At 40.6% G+C, this 9424-nt stretch overlaps 1 protein-coding gene across 1 annotated transcript in view; it reads left to right on the top strand.

The window, feature by feature from the left end:
- The first annotated feature begins 228 nt into the window (after positions 1-228).
- CDC42EP5 (CDC42 effector protein 5) overlaps positions 229-9424 on the top strand; it is a 38122-nt gene continuing 28926 nt past the window's right edge. Inside the window, exon 1 of the mRNA XM_042475593.1 lies at positions 229-248. The gene's annotated coding sequence lies outside the window, so the exon portion shown is untranslated. The remainder of the gene's footprint in view (positions 249-9424) is intronic.

The raw sequence follows: 9424 nt of genomic DNA, 5'->3' as shown, positions 1-9424 counted from the left end.
TTGGCAAGATTTGTCCAGAGACAGTTACTGGCCAATAAAAGGACCTCTATTCTTATCCCATGACTCCTAGACTGAATGGAGTCTTTGGTGAGGAACTTTGTCAAAGCTTTTTTAATCTACCGACATCGTTGTGCCAGGATGCTGTAGCACTGTATTTGGCTGTGATTTCCTGATTCTCTTATTTCGTTTCAGGTGCTCACAAGAAGCAGAAATTCGGGTAGAAATATATACTCATGAAATAAACCAAGGTACTTATTGTATTAAAATGACAAGAACACATCTACTCGATAATAAGTAAATTGGGCCACGAGTTACTTTGAATTATGATGTCTATAATTCAAAGATCTAGCCACGTTAGTCTGGAAAATCAGTATGCAAAGGGATCTTGTAGCACCTTTGAGACTAACAGAAAGAGAGAAGTGGGCAGCATGAGCTTTTGTAGACTTGAGCCTACTTCCCTGTGCATCTCAGCAAGGAGGCTCAAGTCTACAAAAGCTAACGCTACCAACCTCTCTCTTTCACATTAGTCTCAAAGGTGCTACTACATGATCCCTTTGCATGTCTCTAATTTTAAAAAATACAAATTCTGTCATTTAGAAGTCTCACTATGCCCTTTCTCTCTTCATGCTACTCTCCTAATTGACTTTTCTAATTGCCATTCATTGATTTTAGCTGCTTTGAAGTGTTTTTCACCAGTGCTCTAAAAGCGCAAAGGCATTAAACAGAGCTTGGAAAAATTACAGATTTGGACTATACTTTCCAGAATGTCCCAGGCAGTGGGAGATTCTGGGTGTTGTAGCCTCTCTGTCCCCCAAAACAATTCTTTTCTGAACTCAGCACTCACATTTAATTATCAAAACCTTCCTCTTCTGTCAAGCCTTCCCCCCTGGAAAATGAAGTCGTGTACTCTGATCCCATTGACTCTCTACCTCACCCTATTGATTGATTGAACGATTGTTTTTAGATTGTATATTGTATTTAGTGCTCTTGGTTTTATCTATTTTATGATGTTTTTGTAATTGGTTTTAAACTCTATGTAAACCGCTTTGATCTTTTTGGAAAAGCAATATATAAATAAAATTTATTATTATTATTTATTATAAATGTGTTAATTAATCCACAGCATGCTAACACCACCAGTAAATTGACCCAGTTTTAAAAGGTTACCGAGTATGTGGAACACTAGAATGCTAAGCTTTTCTCACATATCTAACATAGAAGGCTTCGTGGGACGATATAATTGGTACATCTGAAACTTGCCATTCAAGTCGTTTCATTTGCTGCCTCCTTGCCTAGTATTAGCCATTCTGGAGAAGTTACTTTTTCGGATTACTGGAATCCCAGATAGCATAGCCTTTGCAATTGCCACTTTTCCTAAGGGGAAACCTGTTATTTCAACTTAGCGTAGCTTACAATGGGGGAGGTGATGATGGTTAGGCAGAAAAAATTACTCTCCTTCCATCACTGTCCAATTCCAGATTGGGCGTGTGCCCAACTACTTTTTAAAAAATTATTAAGAAGCATCTTTTCAGTTTGGATTTCTTGTGTGTGGGCGAGGGGAAGTAAAAAAAGGGAATGAGAAACAATGTCATGGTTGTGTACTAATACCTTGAAAAGATTTTTAAAATTCAGTTTAAAAAAAGAAATAATGTCATGGAAAGAGAAAAGAGATCCCCACCAAATATTATAGCCTTATTTTAATTGTTGAGGAAATTAGCTTTTGCAAGAGGCTAGGTAACGTTTAGGGGTCATTTACATCTGTGTAAACCGGTAATAACTGAGGAAGACCCCATGTCATCTTTCACCACTGGCCATGTTGGCTAAGTGTATATATCCACACTGCAAAAATAATGCAGTTTGACACCACTTTAACTGCCATGATGCTATGCTATAGAATCATGGGATGTGTAGTTTGGTGAGACACCAAAATTCTTTGACAAGCCAGGCAGAATACTTCACCAAACTACAAACCCCAGGATTCCACAGGATGCAACCATGACAAAGTGGTGTCAAACTTGCTTTATTTCTGTAGTGTGGCAGGTCTCCAAGCCTCATGGGAACTGTGGTCCAGGAACATTTGGAAGCCACACATACCTTCGTCTTAACCTATTCAAAATAGGGTTTGAGCTGAAAAGTCTGACAGTCTCAGGATGAGATTGTGACATGTTGTGGGGATTTATGATCATGAGCAAGTTGTGTATCTTTCCCTGCCAAATAAATAAATATATAAAAGACTCTACTGCTTTCAAAACCGACTGTGTATTGGATGTGAATGGAAGGAGTTTCTCTCCCTGATGCTCATCTTTTATTTTTCCAATTCTTGAGAACTGAAAAGAAAGATGAGCATCAGAGAAAGAAGCTCCACCTGTCAAAATTTACTAAAGATTGGTTATGGTTGGTTGCAAACAGGTAAAAAAGCTTAGCTAAGAGGCCCAGTTTCAAGGCAATCTTCATTGGCACTTGCTTTTGATAGTAACGTATGAATCAGTTCTTACTTGGGTTGCTCAGTGTCCCTTTCTATAAAGGATGCTCCTTATTTTAGGATCAGATAGTTGTCTCTTACAGGGCTGGCAGGTGTCACTTATTATAAGGGTTGTCTCCTATCTGAGGGCTGGAAAGCATTTTCTTTTAATAGCTCAAGAATAAACAATACGCTAAAAAAACAACACCTGTATTTGGGTGTGGACTCTTCATAGAGACAGAAATTGTGTGCATCTTGCAAATTATGAACGTGGACAATATGTTAATTTTACAGAAAAACTCATGGCTAAGCTAACTGAAAGCAGTATTTTTATTAGGTATTTAAGGTAGATCACAAACTTGTGAATATATACCTCCTGATTATTAATCCTGCATGTCATGAATTTGCTGTTTTGTCTTTGCTGCTGTTTTAAAAACTGGCCACACTAGTTCTTAATTCTACTCTTAATTCTTGATGAAAAGTTAGAGGTTTTTCACCCTAGAGATGCAAGGCTGGAACAACCTTATAAACACAAGAACTTGTCTTCTACTAAGCCAGAAAACTGGTCCAGGTGTTGTTTATTCTGACTGGCAGCAGCTTTCCAGAGAGTCATCTAGGGCAGTGGTTTCAAAACTTGGGTCCTCCAGATGTTTTGGATTTCAGCTCCCAAAATTCCTAACTATTGGCCAAGCTGGCTGGGGCTTCTGGGAGCTGAATTCCAAAGCATCTGGAGGACCAAAGTTTGCAAACACTGATCTAGGGCCTTTCTAGCCTTAATACGTAAGATCATTTTTTATTGCTGATGATGCTGTTGGAGAGATTGGACCTAGACATCTTAGATGTAGGGGTGTTACTAGGGGGGTGCAGGGGATTCAGGCTGCACCATGTGACACCAAAGGAGGGGTGACACCACTGCTCCCCAAATGTCTGCCTTTTGGCAGAAATGGGTTACTATGGGGTTTGCCTGCATTCCTTTAAAACAGTGAAGGGATGGTGCAACTGGAGCAAGACTCAGTGAGAGGAGAAGGCACAAGACACAGGTTTGTTTGTTTTCTAAAACAATTAAAACATTTAATTTTTTAAATTTGAAAAAATAAAAAAGTTAATTTAAAAATATTAAAAATAACTTTTAAATTATTTTAAAATTTTCTTTAAAAACATCCAATCTTTCCAAAATTTCACTTAAACCACATGAAACTATGTACATGTAAATACATTTAGGCTGTGCATACGATTCTGTAATTTAAAGCTATCATTTTTAATGTTGCTAGTTGTTTTATGTCACAGCCACTACCATTACATTCAGTGATATATGAGAATAATTTTATGAGTAACATTACTACCAAAACATTACTAAGCATTCTGTATGGTGTGGTATGGGAGGAGGGGGTGACACATGAGTTATTGCACCGGGTGCTGCCAACCCTAGTAATGCCACTGCCTAGATTCAGAGTATGTCCTCCACCACTGAACTATAGTTCTTCAAATATGTATTTATATAAAGAACTGTGACCAGTTCAATCCCTGAAGTTCAGGCCATGCATTACTCATTTGTTTTCCAGTTGACACTGATTTATGGTGCACAGGGTTTTCTTGGCAAGATTTAGTCAGAGAAGGTTTGCCATCGCTTTCATCTAAGTGCATCATCACACGATGATATATATCACAAACAAAATGTTAAAACAGTGCTGCTTGAGTAGACAGAAGCATACTGTTTTAAGATCGAGAGATATTACTTGCAAAAGTACTGAAATAAAAGCAGTGCAATTACCGCACAACTAACTGTACTGCCGCCCAATCTCTTCCATATTATTTTGCACATGCACACACACACGTTAAATCACTTTCTCATTTCGTGAGGGAAACAATGGAAAAACACACCCACCGGCATTGTGCAGTGATCGCAACATCACTATTGTGGCAGACTGAATTATCACACACTCAAAAAATAGTTGATGGGAAGCGGCACTGCAGCAATTCATGGTTTCATGCCGTGAATGAAATGTAGTGTTTTGATAACATGTCACGCTATTGAATATGCCTATGACATGCCTGTGCTGTTATGTGATAGAAACAAAGCAATAATGAAATTGGCACAGGTTGTTCATGCTATACTACATGGTGTGATAAAGTCCTAAGGCTGAGAGACTATGGAGTTTAGCATACTGGCCCTGAAATGGGCCCAGTGCGTTCTAAACGTGCGCGCTTGGGTGCGCACAAAACATGATGGGGCCAAGAACCCCATTTTACTGCACAGTGGAACGCCGCCTTTGCCACCGTGTGTTCCAGTTGCGTCCCTGTTCCGTCCCAGAGGGCGCCATTTCTGAGAACGCTTAATAATAATAATAATAATAATAATAATAATAATAATAATAGGTTTTATTTATATACTGCCCAATCACTGGGAATCCGAGCGCTTTACAATAGAGGGGATAACAGACAGTTCCCTGCCCACAGGCTTACAATCTAAAAGACACGACACAAAAGGAGAAGGGAATGGTGAGAGGGGGAGGGAATCAGGTCCAGCATTCTTCTCTCCCTCTGAGGCCTGGACCAAGGCAGATGGACCGGAGGGAGGGCTCTTCTTCTTCAGGCTAGCCCCTGATGTTACTGGGCCAGCCTTCTCTCTCCCTCAGAAACAGCTTAGAAACAGTTCTCAGAAATGGTGCCCTCTGGGACAGAACGGGAACACAACTGGAACGCCCGGCGGCAAAGGTAGCGTTCCACTGTGCAGTAAAATGGGGTTCTTGGCCCCATCCTGTTCCGTGCACACCCGCGCACGCACACATTTAGAACGCACTGGACCCGTTTCAGGGCCAGTATGATAAACTCCTATGACTTGCCCAAGGTCACCCAGTGGTTTATATGGTTCAGACAGGATTCAAACTCTGGCCTCCCAGAGTCCTAGGCTGCATCTGCACTGCAGAAATAATACAGTTTGATACTTCTTTAACTGTCATGGCTCAATGCTATAGAGTTCTGGGACCTATAGTTTTGTGAGATGTTTAACCTCAGTCAGAGAGCTCTGGAGACACAACAAACTACAAATCCCAGGATCCCATAGCATTGAACCATGGCAGTTAAAGTGGTGTCAAACTGCATTATTTCTGCAGTGTAGATACAGGCTTAGTCCAACACACAACCACTACGCTCTTGCTTCAATCATAAGTCTGTCTAATTAGTTGGCAAGATGCATTTTATTTATTTTCCCTCCAGTCCATTATTGCTTTCTTATGGGACAGAAGCCAGAAAAAAAGGTCTCTGTTCTGTAGAGGATACAGTGTAAAATGTAGGCACTAAGGAGGCAATGAAATTCAGCAATGAGACACCTACATGGGTTTGCACAACCATCGACTTAATTGAGATTGATTGCTTTAACAAGGGTGAATTGATTTACTTTGTTGAATAATCAGATTAATCAAACCTTGAATCTCAAGTTAATTAAATAATGGGTGTGTGCTCTCTAATCTGATTTTTTGAAATGCATCTCCTAGAATAATTGATTAAGTGCATATCGACCCGCTTAACCCAACCTCAGCTACCGAGAGAATTATGATTTTGTTTAGCAGCTGGCAATTAAATGTCAATGCTCACAATTACAATAATCAAATACACACAGGGAGAGAATTAAATTGTTCCAAACAGCTCCCTAGATAGAGAGACTTTTCCTTAGAAATTCATCTAAGATCTTACAAAGGGAGTGTTAGTTTCCTAGTCACAGCACATTCGCAAAAAGTTTCTGGGTGCTTCAATGGCATAAGTTTCTAGCTTTTAAGTGACATGGAGCTATGAAACCCAGAGGATGGTCTTCTTGGGCCAACTCTCACCATGATCTGACTCACAGAGTTGTCGTGAGGATAATGTAGAGAGGAGGAGAGCCACATGTACTATCTTGAGACCAGGTAGGGTATACATAAATACAGTGGGGTCCTTGGTATCTTCTGGGGTTTGTTTCCAGGACTCCCCATGGATACCAAAATCCATGGATGCTCCAGTCCCATTGGACACAATAGTACAATGAAATTGTGACCCTTATATAAAATGGCAAAATCAATTTGGAATTTATTTATTTATATATTTATTTATATGGAATTTATACTTTTTGAACATTTTCAAGTCATGGATGCTTGAATCCATGGATAAAAAAATCAGTGGATACAGAGGGCCAACTGTATAACTCATAAATAACCAAGTCAGCCATTGAGATGCCACCTTGGATGGAGAGAACCCAACCCCTCTGTCCAATGCTCTTTCGAAAGGAACTGCCAAATAGGTTTGGAGTTCACACTAACAGCCTGATTTTGAGGAAGTGGATACATACAGAGATTTCTATCCTGTTATGATGGAGTAGGCTTTTTGTTGTGGTAGTTCCAAGGGTCACCCAGTGAAACTGATTTGGCAAATGAAATAGGCAGACCAAAGAAAATATTTCTTCAGTGAATCAGTTTATGTTACAGAATTTACTATCACAATATGTGGTGATGGCCAATTACTTCAGTCCAAACCTAAAAAGAGGAAAAAATAATTTGAGCTTATATTTGCCCAAGGAAGAAATCTACTCTTTGAATTCACGTGTTTGTCTTCCTTGATCAAATGGCAAATAAGAGAGGGTCATGGGGGAAAGAGGAAAGGGTTAATTCGTTCTTTTCCCCTCTGCACAAAGGCATCAATGGGAGGGTACAGGGGGTGCAGACTGCACCGGATGACACCCCAAAATGGGGCGTACACCCAGAGGGACTGGCATGGCTACTGGGTGAGCAAGAGTCGTCTCCCTTTCCTGCTTGTCCCACAGCTGCACTGGACCCTAAATGGGCCCGAGGCAGCACACCACAACTGCCACCACTACTGGTGAGATGGTGCCTTTAGTGTCCGCCGTGGCTCAGCAGTGGTCTGTGTGGGCAGGTGAGGGGGGAGGTAGGGCAGGGCAGCTTGCCCCCCACCTGCACTAGGTGACACTAACCACAGTGACGCCACTGCTTCTGTGCAAAGATCCTGAACTAGATTGGCAAACCTGGTAGCTGAGGGTGGAGTTTTAAAAGACAGAAATGCAGCTGTTCATTTTTAGTGGGACATGAGACAAATTCATGAATAACTAGATCTCCCTATTCCCTTTGTTGCTTTTGTGTCCCTCCAAGCCATTTTTGACTTATGGCGACCCTAAGGCAAACCTATCATGTGGTTTTCTTTGCAAGATTTGTTCAGAGGAAGTTTGCCATTGCCTTCTATTTGACTTGCCCAAGGTCACCTACTTGGTTTCATGGCCGGTCGGGAAATCGAACCCTGGTCTCCAGAGTCATGGTCCAATACTCAAACCACTGTGCCATAAGCCTATGCTATCTCTACGACGTTCATAACCAGCATACCTCTGAAGGTAGGCTATGGAAATCTGCATGATGCAGGCAGGGATGATTGTTACCTTCATGTCCTCATTGACTTCCTAAAACAATCTTTCCCATCCTAGGTTTCCAAGATATGTGAAATCGAAGGCTTTCATGACCGGCATCCATAGTTTTTTGTGGGTTTTTCTGTCTATGTGCCCATGTTCTAGAAGGAATAAACTGTTCTAGAACATGGCCAGATAGCCTGAAAAACCCACAAAAAATATTTCCAAGATATGTTTGACAACAGCTGTTGTCATAGAAGGGAGAAGCTACCTCAGATGTCTCTGGTCAATCACTCAAAACCCTGAATTGGGAGATTGCTCTGCACTGATCCAAGACTGCTTTCATGTCCGTTTAGCATGTTTGGGGTTAGAAAATGGAAGGAATAGCATCTCAACCCCTAATAGCGGGGCAATTACTTGCATCTGTTTGCTTTCTTTTGTAATGAATGATTTACATTACTTGTTTCTGAGTGATAAGGAGGAACTCTGCTCTGAGACTGCCATGTCCTCCACCCAGCCTGACAAGCATAGGATTAAGATAATGAGCCAGAGAGTCCCTGACAGTAAATGAACCTTAGTGATCAATTCACTGGGAAGGCCTTAGGCAAGCAATTGTTCCTTACTTTCCACTCCCTTTCCATATGTAATATAGAGATAACATTATCCTTTCATATAGGTTTGATGTAAATCAACTTCAGTTCTCATACCCCCTCACCTGTGAATACCAGGGCTTGATTCTCCATTCTCATGACATTTTTTTCCAATCCCATATTTTCAGCATTGCTGTCCTTGGGGTCATTCACACATTGTTGTTTTTAGTGTAAATATGTAAATAATCTTATTCACACTGTGAACATAATCCAGAATAAACCCAGATTGAATCTCTGTTGTTGATTGAATCTCTGAATGCACCCAATTAAGTGGAGGGGGCAGCCCAAAACCCCACTTAATCAGGGTTAATCGATATCAGGCTTCCCTCCATTTAAAAAAAAGATCTGCATCATCGGTAGTGTAAATAATTTATGCGAATAGACCCAAATACTGTAGACCTGGGATAAAATGCTTCATGCCTTCAACATGTTCCAAATGCATTCACTTCATTGAATCCATCTGTATTTGAATGTTTGCACATGTGAGCAACCGAACTTGCAGAAATGTGCATTGATGCAGTTCCATCATGTGAATAACACACTCATGAGCAAGATGATTCTCATTGTGGTGCTTTTTTAAAAAATGACGTCTCAATGACCCCTCACTCACACATTCCAGGTTTGTCATTTACACTATGGAAACACATTTCACATGTGCTGGCACTTGAATAAAGATGGAGTCGATGATGCAAATGTGTTTGAACCACATTCAAGACATGCAGAGTTTTATCCCAGGTCTATTTGTATTGGTTATTCATACAACCAAGAATGCAAATCTTGTAGAAAAACTTGGGGGGGGATGACATCGATTTTGGATGCCAAGAAAAGACAGCAAATTGTTAGCTGCTGCTTTTGCTATTATTATTATTATTCATTGATGTTTATCACACTATGCTCTTAAAGAGGTACTATTCCAGTGTGACTCCTCTA

This window comes from Sceloporus undulatus, chromosome 6 (genome assembly GCF_019175285.1).
Source record: "Sceloporus undulatus isolate JIND9_A2432 ecotype Alabama chromosome 6, SceUnd_v1.1, whole genome shotgun sequence".
In the NCBI taxonomy this organism is placed as follows: Eukaryota; Metazoa; Chordata; class Lepidosauria; order Squamata; family Phrynosomatidae; genus Sceloporus; species Sceloporus undulatus.
The sequence above is the reverse complement of the archived record's forward strand: the minus strand, read 5'-3'. Positions and strand labels throughout refer to the sequence as shown.